Source organism: Felis catus, chromosome C2 (assembly GCF_018350175.1).
Source record: "Felis catus isolate Fca126 chromosome C2, F.catus_Fca126_mat1.0, whole genome shotgun sequence".
NCBI classification, from domain to species: domain Eukaryota; kingdom Metazoa; phylum Chordata; class Mammalia; order Carnivora; family Felidae; genus Felis; species Felis catus.
This window is the reverse complement of record NC_058376.1, coordinates 63,222,376-63,238,041: the sequence shown is the minus strand read 5'-3', so window position 1 is coordinate 63,238,041 and position 15,666 is coordinate 63,222,376.

Below are 15,666 nucleotides of genomic sequence, written 5' to 3'. Positions count from 1 at the left end.
ATATGCAAAGACTTCTTACATAGGACAGAGAAAGCACTAAGCATAAAGAAAATGGATATTTAGACTTTATCACAATTTAAAACTTTTGCTCCTCAAATGACACCACTAAGAAAATAAATAGGCAAGCCATAGACTGATAATATATATGTAATATTTATTATTTTTATGTATAATATTTAAATATATTATTTAATATATTATATATGTATATATCTGACAAAGGGCTAGTATTCAAAATATTTAAAGAATTTTTGCAATTGAATACTACAGAAATAAGCAAACAAATAAAACTATTAGGTAAAAGCCTTGAATAGCACTTCATAAGAAAAGGTATGGAGGGGCGCCTGGGTGGTTCAGTCAGTTAAGCGTCCGACTTCAGCTCAGGTCATGATCTCGCGGTCCGTGAGTTCGAGCCCCACGTCGGGCTCTGGGCTGATGGCTCGGAACCTGGAGCCTGCTTCCGATTCTGTGTCTCCCTCTCTCTCTGCCCCTCCCCCATTCATGCTCTGTCTCTCTCTGTCTCAAAAATAAATAAACGTTAAAAAAAAAGAAAAGGTATGGATATTTTATGTTCATAAGAAAGTAGTTGCCATCAGTCATCAGAAAAATTCAAACTAATTTCATGAGATATCATTTCCCACTGAATAGAATGGAAAAATGTTGAAGATGAAAAATGTGGAACAACCAGAATTCCGTTGTTGCTGGTGAGAGTGTGTGAAATGGTATTATCATTTAAGAACACTTTTGACTGTTCTTTATAAGATTAAACATTTACATACCCAGTGACTCCTTTCCAGAGAAATGAAAATATATCAGAATATATTAATTTTAATGGCATATTAATTCTGATCAAGACTGTTCACAGCAGCTTTATTCATAATTGCCCCAAACTGGAAACGTGCAAGTGTCCATCAGTAAGAGGAGTAAGTAAATTTTGATATTTTCCTACAATGGAAAACTACTCAATAATATGAAAGAACAAACCACAACCATATGGACAAACTTCAGAAATATTTGAACAAAAGAAGCCAGAGACCAAAAAGTATGTACCATTGACTTCTACATAAATGAGGTTCTAGAACAAGGAAACGAACCTTCAGCAGTGGTAAAACAGAGCAGTGGTTAGAAGAGAGATTGACATAGAATATGCACAAGGAAACATTTTTGTAATGGAAATATTCTACATCTCAATGATGTGTGATTTATACAAGTGTCTTCCTATAATAAAAGTCATCAAATTGTACACTAAGATCTGTACATTTTACAATATATAAATTACACCTCCAAAAAAACCTCATAAAAGTAACTATAGGAAATGCATCCTTACCCAGATACATAAAAGTCATTTTCTCTCCGGTTACACAGTTCTTACGTTTATATCTGGGTACTCATCTACCTGTTACATTAGCCCAGTTGGCTAGTAAGGTTTTCACACCTTCCATCTTATTGGTAAACTCTCTGAACTATCTAGAATTTGGGCTCTAAACAAATTCCAGCCTAAGAACTTCTGGCAGACTCATGACTTTTGCTTTGAGAAACTGTTTCTTTTTTATCCTAAAAACTCCCCACACAAAATCACTCTGGCTACGATCACCCAGAGAAGAAAATGCATGTTGCAATTCTAGCCTGGAAGGGTCCAAATATTCACACAGATGTAATAGGCAGACTTTCGAAAGTTCAAGACTAACACAGTTCTGTGTGGCTCTGAATTCTGAGTTTCTAGTTTATCTCTGCGTCCCAGGTAAAAGTTTTCTTCTAGACCGATCTTCATGCCAGGCTTGATCCTGCCTTGAATTCAGAGTTCCCTACCTGATGGCTCAGAAGAGAATTTAAAATAAACCTTTATAAATAAATTCAGTGTTTCTCAGTAAGTATTTGAGTTTCTGGTCTGTGAAAGACACCGTACTAAGCCCTGTAAAAATGCCATGTCTTCTACTGCCATAGTATTTTCTATCCACCTTGACCTTTTGTATAAGTACCAAAGCTGTGACGTAAAAGTCTTAAGAAGAGATAAAGGAATGCTGTGACCATTTGAGGTATTTTAATTGCTATTGAACTATACAACTCAGTGTTCTTTTCTGTGTGAAATCCAGGTTTTATTAAACTGAATTAATCAATAGCAGTCTAGTTTCAGAGGGCTTCTAATGCAGTCCTGGGGGATGGGAACAATATGCCCCACTGTATCCCTCACAGTGATTTGTGATGACTGAATGATCAGGGCTGTCTGTCTGTGGTGATCATAACAAATTTACCAAGAGATCTCGCAGCACTGGTTATGAATGCACAGAGCAACTTACCATTACAGTCAGGAATACCCTAAATGACTTTGCTACATCTCCGTAGAACTTGGCATTTAGTTCCTACTATGACTCCTATAAAACAGAAATAACTCTTAATACCTTCTCCCATATTGTAGGTTCATTTTAAAAGGTGACAAAGTCACAGTTTCAAAATGCAGACATCTTTCACTAACCAAATCTATTCAGTTCTTGAATTTGGATAATAAGAATTTCAATAGCATAGTCAGGCAGCAAGGGATTTAATTGCTTCTGCATCATCTTTGTTTCTTTTATATAGGAAGTTCAGAAAGCAAGGGATATTTTGTAAATATATCAAACTTGTCTCTATCCTACTTTTGGATAGTGAGAGTTTGGAGAACTAGAGGAGGAAGGTTTGCGGCTTTATGCTATACTTTTAGTTTTACTCTAAGGTATTTCAAAATACAAATCAGCCCCAATTTCTCACCAGGTGTATAGCTATAAGGGCCTGAGTATTTATGATAGAGTCTGAAATTGCAATCATCTCTTTAGCGCATGGTTTAATTGCACTGGAAAATTCACTGTCTTAATAGAGTTATAAGCAGTGCACATGGATTATGAATTTATGTATATGGATTATGATTTTATGCATTTGAGGAAGAAAAAGGCACAGATGGTTGGTCTCCATAAAATATTTCATTGGTGAATCAAATAAGCACAGGTACAATTCAGGCAGGTGGGAGTGAAAGAAAAGAAAGGGAGAAGAAAAGATGTGCAGATAAATTCATTGGATTTTGACACTGTAGTAGGAAATTAGCTTTTGAATTGTTTTCTCCTTGTTATATTGTAGAAATAAAAGCATATCCTTCTTTGTTCTGGTTTTTTCCCCAGGTGAATTACACTCAGGCCAGTGGTCAGTGACTAAGAACCCCAGTGAAAGTATTTGTAAGCACACATGGAGAGCACAGACATTCTTGAAGTTCACTGCAAGTGTATACTATTTCAAGTGCATGAGGCATTCATATTGTACTAAGAATTTTCTCTTGGCCTAAATGTACATGATACTGACCTCATGAACTAGGGTAAAAGCCACTCATTAGGAAGAAAATTAGAAATAAATTTCCACTTTCATAGCCAGGAAGACTGGGGCAAAAGAAGCTCGAAATGATGTAAAGGAAACTCACAAACTGTTTGGTAGAGTCAAATTGCGATTGAACTTTACCATACCCTTGTCTGAAAAGAGAACTCTGTCTGAAGACTGATTAAATCCAGTTTCTACAAATTGCCCCAGGGTTGCTTTTCATTTATAGAAAGAGCCTGGTCAGAGAAGTAGAGAATCCTACTTTTAAAATATCACTCAAAGTAAAAGGTTCATTAATACTGAATTACTAAGAAAGGTAGTCTCTTTGTTGCTTGGTTTCCCTTGTGGCAATCTGCATGTTTTGTAATTTGGGAATTAAAAGATTGGGTGGTTTTAGATAAAGGGAACTATCAGGGCAATAGCAGCAGAATGTTAAGCCTAGGCTGATTTCCTGAGGATGCACAGCTCAAAGTGAAGCCAAAATTCTCACTGGGGTCCTGGGCTGCTGTTGTGGGGGTGCTTAGTGCCTCTTGAATTAAACAGTCTTAAAACTCCATCGGGGAAGGTTCACAGAGAAAGCCCATTTTCAAAGCATCTGGCTCCTACATTCACAAGCACATGCATGTCAGTTTTATGCAAAAATAGAGACAAGAGACTGGCATTCATTTATATCATCTGCACATGCGTTTTTTATGTTCACTGTCTATCAGACTCTAGGCTTTGCTAAAAGTCTAGAGATATAATAGCAAAAACTGGCCCTTACATCATAGTTGGGGAAACAGAAATTAACACACAAAATAATATAGATAGCATGTAATTTTAAATAATCATCAGTGCTAGAAAAAAAATGAAGCAGGAAAAAGGATTCTGACAGGTGACAGTCTTGTCAGGGAAGATCTCTTACTGAGTTGACACAGGCAGAGGAAAGTAAGGGATGACCCATGTAAAGGTCTGGGAGAAGAACATTCTAGACAGGAGAAAGAAACAGCATGTGCAAGTGCCTTGAGATGAGAATAAACCTGGTGTATCTGAGGACAGTAGCAGGCCATTTTTGTAGGTGTGGATGAACAAGAAGTACATTTGTAGCAAATGAGTTTGGAGAAGTAAGTAGAAGACAGACCACACGGTCTTGTTCATAATATAGACTGATTATTTTCTTTAACGGAAAGAATGTCATTAATTCGATATGATCTCAGCAAATGACTTGTGAGATCACTTGAGTATAGATTCTTTGTAGGCAAGGATGGAAAACACAAGATGAGTTAAGGAGTTTGGGCAAAACTAAGGAGTTTGGGCAAAAAGCTACATGGCCACTTTGGTAAAAGAGCTGTGAAAATGGTGAGAAGTGATTTTTAAAAATGCCATGTAATTTGGGGTAGCATGGGTGGTTCAGTCAGTTGAGCGTCCAACTCTTGGTTTCAACTCAAGTCATGATCCCAGGGTTATGGGATTCAGCCCTGTGTCAGGCATGGAACCTGCTTAAGATATTTTCTCTCTCTCTCTCTCTCTCTCTCTCTCTCTCTCTCTCTCTCAGGGCACCTGGGTGGCTCAGTCAGTTAAGCATCCAGCTCTTGATTTCAGCTCAGGTCATGATCTCAGGGTTCACGAGTTTGAGCCCAGCACATGGGGCTCTGTGTCAGCGTGGAGCTTGCTTGGGATTCTCTTTCTTCCTCTCTGTCTCTCTGCCCCTCTCTTTCTAATGCTCACTCACTCTCTCTCTCTCTCAAAATAAATAAATAAACATTAAAAAGAGGATTCTTTCTCTCTCCTACCCCTTTCCCTCTCTCTCTCTCTCTCTCTCTCTCTCTCTCTCTCTCTCTCTCTCTCACTAAATAAATAAATAAATAAATAATAAATGCCATGTAATTTGAAAGATAAAACAACAATGCTTGTTGATAGATAGGCTGCAGTTTGTGAGGGAATAAAGATGAATCTGTAATGGCTTGTAAGTTTGGAGCCTGCATAAATGGGATATAGTAATGCCATTGTTAAGACTGAGGATACAAGGGAGGAATAAGTATAAAGTAAAGGATGTCAGGAGTTTTCTTTTGGACATGTTATTTTTTATGTCTCTTAGAAATCCAAGCAGAAGTGTTGAATAAGAAACTGAATGTATGTATCTAAAACTTGGAAGATATTGAGACTAGAGGAGAATATTTAAGATGATATTTAAAAATATATTTTTATGGTAAATCTCAAAAATATATGATACAGAAGAGTATAATTAATTCAGATTCCCTATGACTTAGCTTTAATAATTATCAATTCATGGCCAATATTATCTCATCCATACCCCACCACATTTTTGGAGCAAACTCCAGACAGTGTATCATATTATCAGTAAATGCATAAATACATTTCTGTATATATATAGTTGGTATTTAAAACCGTGAGTCTGGACAAGATTACCTAAGGAGAGGAAATAGAATGAGAAGAATCGTTAAGTTCTAGTCTCTTAACAAGTTTGATGATTATAATACAATATTATTGCCTATATTCACTATACTGTGCACCATTCACTGTAAATCATAAATTTATTCCGTTATACAACATCTGTCCTATCCTTCAACCCCATCCCCTGGTAACCATTTTACCTTCAGTTTTTATAAGTTTGGCTTTTTTTAGATTCCACATTTAAGTGATATCATATAATACTTGTCTTTCTCTGACTTATTTCACTTAGCATAATATGGTAAAAAAGTTAATGATTCCAACCATTAAAAAAAAAAATCATGTAATGTGATTGAGGTACTAATCATCTCTACAATGGCAATCATATTATACTATTTAAGCATAGCATATTAATATATTGTACACATTAAATTTGCAAAGTGTTGTATGTCAAGTATATTTTAATGAATACTGGAGGAAAAATTGAAATAAGGAGATGGATGAGGTTTGAGTCTTAACAATATTCCAAAACTTAGAGGTTAGGGAAAGACTCTAGTAAGGAAGCCAAGAAGAAATTGCCACTGAAGTTGGAAAGAAACTAGGAAACGTGAGAGCCAAGTAAAAATAGTATTTCGGTTGTGTCACCTGCTTCTGAGAGATAGAATTGGATAGGCACAAGTAATTGACTAAGGATTTAACATTGTTAATTTAACAAAAACTGGTTTCCCTCAAATGATTAGCACCAGGTCTTGATTGGAATAGGTTGAGGAGAAAATGCCAGAGGAAATTTAGACAGCAAATATAAATAACTCTGGGGATTTGTTGAGAGGAGGAACAGAGAAGAGGGGCAGAAGCTCTAAGAGAGTCCTAGGTCAAAGGGAAATTTTACTTTTATATCATGGAAGATATTACTACATGTTAATATGCTGATAGAAATGATCTGCTATAGTGGAGAAAGTTGATGATGTAGGAGAGAGAGAGGACAAGTGCAAAGCAAAATCCATTAGTAGGTGAAAGGAAATGGCCTCCAGAGCACAAGTGCAGGGGTTGACCTGAGATAGAGTGGCGACAGTTCATCAATTTTAACAGGAGGAAAGGCAGAGTATATTGATCCAAATGCAAGCAGGTTGGTAGATTTGATGGAAGACAAGTGAGGATTATTTTATTCAGAACGCTTCTATTTTCTCAATTAAGTATTGAGATCATTGGTTGATAATGAAGTAGTGTTAGGCCTTACTGGGTATTTCAGGAGAGAGGAAAAGGTGTGAAATATTCCTCCTAAAAATGAAATAGTAAACTGACTTGAGAGAAAGTATAGACTTGCTAGCAGGGCTAAAATTCCATTTCATATATATGGCAAAAAATTAGGGGAGGTCGTCATCACAGTTTGGTGTTTTTCTCATCTATTTACACTGCTCATGTGCAGGGTCTTGAAATTAAGGAAACCAAGTTTGAGTTGAAGGTGTTTTCAAGGGATTACTGTAGGGATGAATCATGCCATCCAATCTTCATAGAAAAATAAATGAAAATAGGATAAGGAGAAAGAAACTGAAGACATGGAGATTAGTGGATTAGCAGTTTCACTAAGGGCAAAGAATTAGAGCAAAGAATTAGAGCTTTTAAGAATAGGAAATGGGAACAGAGTCTAGTTCGATTAAAATCAAGATTTTGGAGTTGGTGATAATAATGTATAGTGACTACCACAGGAATTGTTTGCTGAGATTTGGGAAAAGATCACTGGAAGTGAAAAGAACAAGAAATTGATAGCCCAGGCTTTTGAATTATATACCTATATGGTGAACAGAGCAATCATTCAAATCAATTCAAAGGTGGTAAGCTGATTCTAAATATTTTTAATGAAAGAAGGGATAACCAGTGGATCAGTAGATGATTCAAACAAGAAGCAATAGTAGATGTTGTGGAATGGTGACAGACTTCAAAAGTGTTTGAGTTATTGAGAGAGGAGGAAGGAGAAATAGTCTGGTATGGCAACAATGAGCATGAGAGAAGCCTACCCCACCTCCAGGACATGTTTTGATGGGTGAGGTTAGGCCATGGAAGGGCCCTCCACTGAGAGAACAACAAGGTCATCAGTGATCACAAGGAATATTTACATTACAGTTAAGACAAGTACAAGAAGAGCATGTGGAGGGTAAAGGAGATTTTGCTGATGAGAGACTGACTATAGAAGGCAATTTAAGGGTTTAGGTAGAGAACTAAAAGGGGAAGAAGTTTAGGTCAGATTATGGATTGCATGGAGCTCTGTGAGACTGAGTCCATGCACTGGTAGATGACTGGGAGGTTTATACTTCTGGTGGTGACTACAGCAAGCAGGAATGAGATCAAGATGGGTTAACACCTTCTGAATGCTGTTGTCCTATTATTATGGGTAGTTAGCTAATCACTGCCTCCTTTCTTCCCAGAACCAATCTCTTAAGTAGTTTGTAGTGGTAAAATGCTGATTTCATGGCTTGGGCATTGTGTCTTTACCATAATCACATGGGGTTCACTCAATTTCAAGAGCAAACAAAGATCTATAAAGCTGTTTTATACACTTCATCAGACATTGTCTTGCCCAGAGGAGGGAAAGCTTTAGCAAAAGTAGATGGTCAGTAAATGGTCCCATCTCTTCCCTTCCCTTCCCTTCCCTTCCCTTCCCTTCCCTTCCCTTCCCTTCCCTTCCCTTCCCTTCCCTTCCCTTCCCTTCCCTTCCCTTCTCTTCCTTCCCCTTCCCTTCCCTTCCCTTCCCTTCCCTTCCCTTTCCTTCCCTTCCCTTCCCTTCCCACCCTACCCGGCCCTACCCCACCCCATCCCATCCCATCCCATCCCATCCCATCCTATCCCATCCTATCACTTTTTCTTCCCCATCACAAAGAAATGGAAGGAATGCTATGATATAAAACTCAGGAAATGAAAATATGCTATAAAATTCAGTCCCTGAGTTAATTAAATTTTGTTAAAACAGCACAATTAAGACAGCCTTCTCAAAATTTATACCACAAAAGAATCATCTTGGAAACCTAACAGAAATGAAAATTTCTGAGACTCCATCCCCAAAATGTTACAGATCTGGGATGTATAGGGGCACCCTGTGTTCTGTGTCATATAGGGCAGTCCAGTTTATGCTTGTTAGCCTGGCATGATTATTTATAGCAATCCCTTTCACTCTCAAAAAAGTACAGGTTTGGGGCACCTGGGTGGCTCAGTCAGTTAAGCATCTGACTCTTGATTTTGGCTCATGTCATGATCTCATAGTTTGTGAGATAAAGCCCTATGTCGGCTCTGCACCGACATAATAGAACCTGCTTAGGACTTTCTCTCTCCCCTCTCTCAGACTCTCTCTGTCTGCCCCTCCCCTGCTCGCTTGCTCTCTCTCTCTCTCTCTCTCTCTCTCTCTCTCTCTCAAAATAAATAAATAAATAAATAAACATTTAAAAAAAAAACATGGACTTATTATTTTTTTTAAAAAATGTCCAGGTTTGAATAATATATAGTCACCTTAGGAGTAGGCTCCTAGAATCTTTTTAAACAAAAATATTTCAGGTCATTCTCATGCAAGTGGCCCAAATTCCATGCTCCAAGAAACACCATTTTAAGGAATGACACTGTTTGTTTTGCCAGTCTGGGTATCGTACCTTTCCTTAATTAGGTATGATTCCCCCACCCCAGCCTACACCCCTGTCTGCAAGAGCCAGAAGCTTTAGGAGAAAGGCAAATTGATTCACTCAGAAATGACTGGTCCCTCCTGTGATGTAACAACTGTTTGTAATGTATTATGACATCTTGAGCATACACACACACACACACACAGACATGCATCCAGACACATGCACACGTGCACACACGCGCACAGACAGGCTAAAACTGTCAAAGGGTGTTTGCCGTGTCCCAAGCACTCATCTAAGCACTTTGCGTGTATTAACTCAGGTAACCCTAAACACCATACCTTGAGCTTCCATTTCTATGATTTCCATTTTGGAGCAGGAAACGAAGAATAAAACAACTTATTCAAGATCACATGGCTAATAAGTGGTAGAACTTGTATTCAAAACCGGAGTCTCTGACTCAGTAGCGTATGCTTTTAATGTTCTGTGATATTACCTCACAAACTCCTATTCTGGAGAAATACCAATCTCTGTTTCCTCCTGCCTAAGACTCTGGTGATAATCTTTAACTGTTACCCACTTGTCATCACTTTGTACTATCTTACTTGTACCTATGTATCTATGTGTCCCACTGAGTTCTAACCCATGTTTTATTTTATGAGTGACATTCAGGATCTTCAGTATTTTTAAATGGCCCTTGTCTTTTCATTCACTAAAATCTACCAAAATTATAGGTTTTTGTCATTCTCAAATGTGCCCAGAGTAGGGAAAAGGGAACTAATATTCATTGAGTACTTAATATCAGCTACCTGGTTGGAGTTTACATAATTTTCTTATTCAGTCTCCATAATTCAGAGAGGTGATTTTTTTTATCACATTTTTTGAAATAAGGAAACTGGAGTTTAAAGGAATAAGTCATTTTCCCAGGAAAGAGAAAGTAGTGGAACCAAGATTTGAACTCGGCTGTAACCTGCAGAGCAAGACTATACACTGTGCTTTATTTTAACACCAGGAATGAATTAATTTTTCTATCTGGTTAACCCTGCTCCTCTTTCCTTGACCTGTGTGAATGATAGCAAAAGGAAGGATCTTATTCTATTCTCTTTGGTGAAGAGAGCTACTACTTTGATGACATCTAAGATGAAAGTAACAACATTAAAGATATCCTTTTTAGCGATATGGTGGTGTTGCTGTTTGGCCATTTCACTGACAATGTTGTAAGGAATTCAAGGTCCTTCTCAATCTATAAAGTACTTATTTTCTGACATTTACCCATCTATATATGGGTCTATCCATTAGTAAAGGAATATTATGACAATGTCCAGATGACTAATTAAATGGGAAAAAAAATGAAACCTCCCCCACTCCTTGGTGGATATGTGTTAGGTGAGCATAGGGAGTGACAACACTAAAAACAGTGTTCTGCCTAGAACTCGTGCTTATCTATATGGTTATAAAATATTTATTCAAAGGAAGATAAATTCATCAACACCTTCCAAAAAAAAACCCCTCAATACTGTGTTATAATAAGAAATATTGTCAGAATGACAGCATATAGTATACTAAGAAGAAAAAAGGTGAAGGAATAAAGCTGAACAAAACTGACTATAGCAGACAAGGACACAGAACAAGTCCCCTGACAGTGATTGACCCTGACACAGCCCGAGTGTCTATAAGATTTTTAGGAAGGCTGAGTAACTGGGTATAACTCCTCAAAGCAATGTGACAACCTATACTATCTTGTGTCTATAAAATACCTATCTTTTCATTCCTTAACTCCATGTAGAGTCATATTTTCCTCAATGGGGAAGCCCAGATTCAAGACATCAGTGGTTTTTATTCTCCAAAGGAACAAAAGATTGAATAGACAAAATATTCTTGTCATTTGCTAAAAAATGGGAAGGTCACTGAGTTTTATTGTTGGGCAAGACCCCAAAGTCCCTGCAGAGAGTATGCAGTTTGTCACCATTTCCTCAGACATTTCACCTAACCGTGCTGATGCTGCTAGTCTAGGTTGAAGGCTTCAGAATTCAGTGTGATCATGTCTGTTTCACATTAGTGCCTTTCCCAGTACAAGGCACGCAGTGCATATTCATTCATGATTTTGATTAATTCTGTGTCTGACAGATATATTACTCATGTTTCTGTGATTGTAAAACATGATGGGCTTGCATCAGTCTCTCTAGTTTATAGTTGCTTTTCACAGTGGAAAATCTGCTTGATAGATGTATGGAGAGAGAGAGATTGATAGACATATATAAGTATGTATGTCTGTATATATAAGTATGTGAATGTGTTTTAAAATATACAGTTACAAAAATTATTAGTACAGAATGAAATTAAGTAGGGCCTAACAAATAATATTTAGTTAAAATCTGAAGTGTGTGTGTGTGTGTGTGTGTGTGTGTCTGTCTGTCTGTCTGTCTGTCTGTCTATGTCTAATGACTAGAGATTATATGGCTCAGTGCAGAAATTACTTCTCCATCTTCTTCTTGGACAACCTGGGATTAATTTCCTCAGGTTTAGCACATGAAAAAATTACCTCTTTACCGATCCTGAAATAATTTTCTTATTCAACATCCAGTTATTTTTGGATCTTAAAAATGGATATGTGTATATATATGACTTCTAAAATATAGGTGTGTACACACATATAAATTCTGATATATATACGTATATGTAAACTCTGATGTATATTTATACATCTATCTGACATATATGTGGGTGTTTCAGTTTTAGTTTAGGGAAGTTAAAATCCTTTCCTACCTATTTTTATTTTCATGAACACAAACTACATGCGTCATTCCCTGTACATGCTTCAAGGATTTTAAGATACACCGACTAGAGTTCTCCATTCAGCATTCAGTTCACACTTGGTATCTCAGTAAAGTTTTGTTGATTGAAGCAAGAGCAGGGGTTAATGGAGTTTTCGTACCATTATATTATATATCCAATGATGATTTCAAAACTCTACAGAGACTTTTCTCAGGTTTCGACGGCAGTTCCCACTTATTTATATTTGGCACAAGGGAGAAAATAATCATTTCATGACAATTCATGTCACAGTTCTATTTTAAGCACCAGGCTGCAATCTAAAGTGATCGTCCTTTTATTGTTGTTTTCAGAATGAGACCGAGGCTGCTTCCCATTAATCCATCTATAAAATTTGCAACAATAAGTGTGTTCTGTGTTAGATTCCCAGCTTTGCCATTTATTAGCAGTGTGACTTTGGACATATTCTATAACCATTATACACCTTGGATTTCCTATTTAAAAGAGGTGAGGGGACGATAATACATAATTTGTAGGAATAAGGATTACGTGACACGAAGCCTGAGACAGTTTCTTGTGATCTGTGGCCCTCCTGCTCTTTCACAAACTTCCCAATGAAAATGTAGAAGAGGGTTTTCAAGGCTTAAGGATCTCAGGAATCTGCTTAGTCCAACTTACTCATCTCACAGACAATGAATTGAAGGCCACAGGGGATGGAGTGACTCACACAGCTGGCTATCTGCTGGGCCAGGACAGAAAAGCTCTATGGGGGCTCCTGATTCCCCTATTGCAGAGATTCCCAAGCACTGGTTTAACCATGAGATCAAAGTGGTAACCCCAAATTTATTGTGTTCTTTCTCAATTCCTGAGTTTCTGAACATGGCAAACTAGGCAGACCTTGGCAGCAATGTGGTTTAAGGGAACGAAAGTGAGTCCTGAGCTTGTTACTAAGTAGTTATGCAGCCTTCGCTTCCCATCAGCACAACAGCTGGATCCTTTCTTAGCTTGGTGGCATGGATCCCCCACCCTTTATTGCCTCCCTGCTTTAGGAGCTCCAGGTAGCCCTACTCAATTCTCAAGCAGTTATTGAACAATTTCTATATGCCAGATGCAACACCAGGCTGAGCCTCCCATGGGTCTCTGAAAAACCACGGTCTTTTTTTTTTTTTTTCCTCCTGGTACCTAGTTGCATCTTCTTTAGCCCCACAGGTCTCAGCAAACCAACACATTATTCTCTCAGACTTTTGCAAGATAAATTATTTAAAATCTTCCTTCTCTGGTCTTGGGAACATAGCATCCTTCTAGTGACTCTGAGTGATAACGTATCTTGGAGGAAAACTAGTTTTCAATGATCTTACCCCATAAGAACTCTGAACAGGCTATTGGCAGGTGGAGAGATATGGTAAAGTGGGAAGAAGGGGAAAATACTACTAAATAATAGTTTGGTGTCTCATTCCAGTTTGCATAAGAACCTGGCTGGTTTTTTTTTTTTTTTTTTTTTTTTTTTTTTTTTTTGCTTCCCAGAAATCATGGAAGTAGAGCATCGAGGGATTATGGCTGACTAATTGGAATGAGCTAGAGTAGAGGCCATGACCCAGGGACCAAGCTGATGTCACTTTTAGCAACTTCACTTTTCCTATGCAGAGGACAGGAAAAGTACATTCCAGAGATACGCTATTATGTGCTGCTGAGATTAAGGAAAACTTGGGCCCTAAAAATTCATGACAAAAGATGATTTTTAATGAGGGTTTTTATTTACTTTCATTACTGATTGCTTACTGACCCAGTTAATGAGAAACCAGAACTTCAGTTGCAAAGGAAAATGAGGAGAAAAGTAAAAGCATAACATTATAAAATATTATCCAAAATTACTTGAAGGGAAAATATTTTTAAATCATGGAATAAAAATTGTATAAATTGGGTATATTTTTAATTATATATGTCAGTCTTTTTTGGTACCATAGTTTTTAGAAACTGGGGTCTTACAGAGATAGAGCCAAAAAAGGCATACAAATGGCCTCCAGAATAAATGAAAATGTATTGTCTTTAGCCTGAATTGTTCCAGCCTTCTCATATTTCTTGTAACTCTAAAATTCAAATATTGGATAACATCTTATAACTTGTGAACATACGGATACCTGCATACACGTGCATGAGGTACTGACATAGAGAAGAATGAATGGTGTGGGAAGCCAGAATCATAGTTCCACTGTCTCTGTTCTTCCACTGTCCAACTCTGGGAGCCTCCACAGTACCTCTCTGGTTTTCCACACTCTCAAATAAACACATTGTCCTGGAAACCCACTGTTGTTCAGTGTGTTTCAACTCCACATGAGTATCAGTATGCTTCTATTTCAATAGATGCCTTTCTTCTATCAGACTTTTCCCACTTGCCCCATATTTAGGTAGAAATAAATGTCTTTAGAGTTCTTGCCCTCTCCCCTCCAGAACACTACTATTTTTTTATTTTATTTTTATTTTTTAAATGTAATTTATTGTCAAGTGGGCTAACATACAGTGTATATAGTGTACTCTTGGTTTTGGGGGTAGATTCCCGTGATTCATCACTGACATGTAACACCTGTGCTCATCCAAGCAAGTGCCTTCCTCAATGCCCATCACCCATAGATCACTTGATAAAACAAAAAGGAATTTGTTGCTGGGGAAATAACCTACAGGTGTCTGAAGTGTGTTTGTAGTATTTGTTTTTTTTGTTGTTGTTGTTGTTATTGTTGTCTGGGGAATGGGTTTATCATCAGAATTAAAAAGAGCTAGAAAAGGGTAGATTGGTATAAAGGAGCTTGTAGAGGATGATAGGGATGGATCAGTAAAACTGGTCAGCCAGAGCTGGAGGTTGGGGTGTGGAGGAAGAGGCAGGGGCATGTTTGCTAGTTTTATTATTTTGAGAAGCTCCTTGGAAGACTTTGGGAAATTGGATGGGACTCCTTACTCTCAAAGGGATTTTGTGGCGATCTTTTGGATTTTCTCTTGTCAAAACTTGAAATATTTTAATGATAACTGAAATGTCTTTTTAATGATTGTTAGATCCTATTTGATTCTAGCCTCATGTTGAAAAGGACATGAGGCAACACAGGTTATTAGGGTGTGTAAAGATATGATGCATAATGATTAAGTTCTTATTCCCATATAAATCTTGTTCAGCTCCCTAATGACCAGCTGCCCTGGTACCACTAAATTTGTTATAGGACTTTATCCTTTCTTTAATGACATCACACCACACTTCCAGTGTCAGATCTGCTTTTTAGCCTCTCCTACTGCTCATTTCAGTTTCTGTCATGCATTTGCCTTGTGGGTGATTGTCTTGGCTTCACCCATGCACTGTAGCTGGAAGACAACAGCTCCAGGGTAGAGAACATCACAAAGCTGAATGCATTTTGTTTCACAACAGAGTCTGGTAATTCTGCTGAGGAAGCTATGCAGGTATCTCACAGCAGTAGCTACAATAATCTTTCACAGACATGTACATGTTCCTGGCATAGGTTTCATTCTATTCAGCCTTTCTTTAAATAAAAGAATCTCAGATGTCACCATGGAGAAG